The sequence below is a fragment of the Aquarana catesbeiana genome, linkage group LG13, assembly GCF_042186555.1.
Source record: "Aquarana catesbeiana isolate 2022-GZ linkage group LG13, ASM4218655v1, whole genome shotgun sequence".
NCBI lineage: Eukaryota > Metazoa > Chordata > Amphibia > Anura > Ranidae > Aquarana > Aquarana catesbeiana.
The window spans coordinates 110,721,807-110,722,693 of record NC_133336.1 but is presented as its reverse complement, the minus strand read 5'-3'; the positions used below and the strand labels follow the sequence as shown (position 1 = coordinate 110,722,693).

The following is an 887-nucleotide window of genomic DNA, read 5'->3' as shown; positions in this document are numbered from 1 at the left end:
AAATTCCTCTGGTCCCAGCCAAAAGTCTTGGCCCAGGAGGCAGGTGAGAAAAAAAGTGAATCGTGCAGTAATCATCGTACCATAAATCAGAGTGACCCTCACTCACAGTGATTTTATGGCACCCCTGGACTGCCACTCCCGGGGCAAATACACCATGGGCTTCTTTTCGGGCTCGACCCTCAGTCAGACCAGTGCGGCCCTCCATCCCTGCTAGATAGTGAGCCCTTCTAGGTTTTCTTGGGGAGAGCCACAGACATCTAGACGCAGCCTCCACTGGTACTAGCCTTTCCAGGCCCCCATCAAACCAGTGGATTTGCATAGCAACACCCCGAGCCCTTATTTTGGGCGGTGGTAGCTCCTCCACCGGACGCTGACAGGAACAGCGACCACACCAATCCTAGCCAGAAGGCCGGGATGACCCAGCCCTTCAGCCAAACCAGTGCAGCACCCATCCTCACCAGGGGCACCCTTCCGGCCTGCTCAGACTCGACCATTTACTACCCCCCATAAACTAGGAGCGCCAGCGTGGCCCTTACTGATACAGACCATCCAGATACCATTACGCTAAAGGATTTGCATAGCCCTCCCTGTTGGGCGCAGCACAGTGCCTCCTCTGGCAACTGATAAGAACAGATACCACACTTGATCTTAGCCAAAAGGCAGAGAAGCAGCGCTGCCTATTTTTTTTACAATCCTAAAACATTTAATATGAACAGCTAATGTAAAAAGAGCTTAATGTACCATAATGTGCCTAAACCTCAATCAATTGCCTTGAAACTTTGCACAACCTACGTTTCCAACTTCCCAAACCTGTGCTAGAAGTTTTATGGATTTTGGTCCCCTACAAGGCATACTAGGGACATTAGGCTTGTTTTTTGGGGAGTTTA

At 50.5% G+C, this 887-nt stretch overlaps 1 pseudogene; it reads right to left on the bottom strand.

The window, feature by feature from the left end:
• Positions 1–566: 566 nt before the first annotated feature.
• On the bottom strand, positions 567–672 carry LOC141120767 (U2 spliceosomal RNA; annotated as a pseudogene).
• Between the last annotated feature and the right edge of the window lie 215 nt (positions 673–887).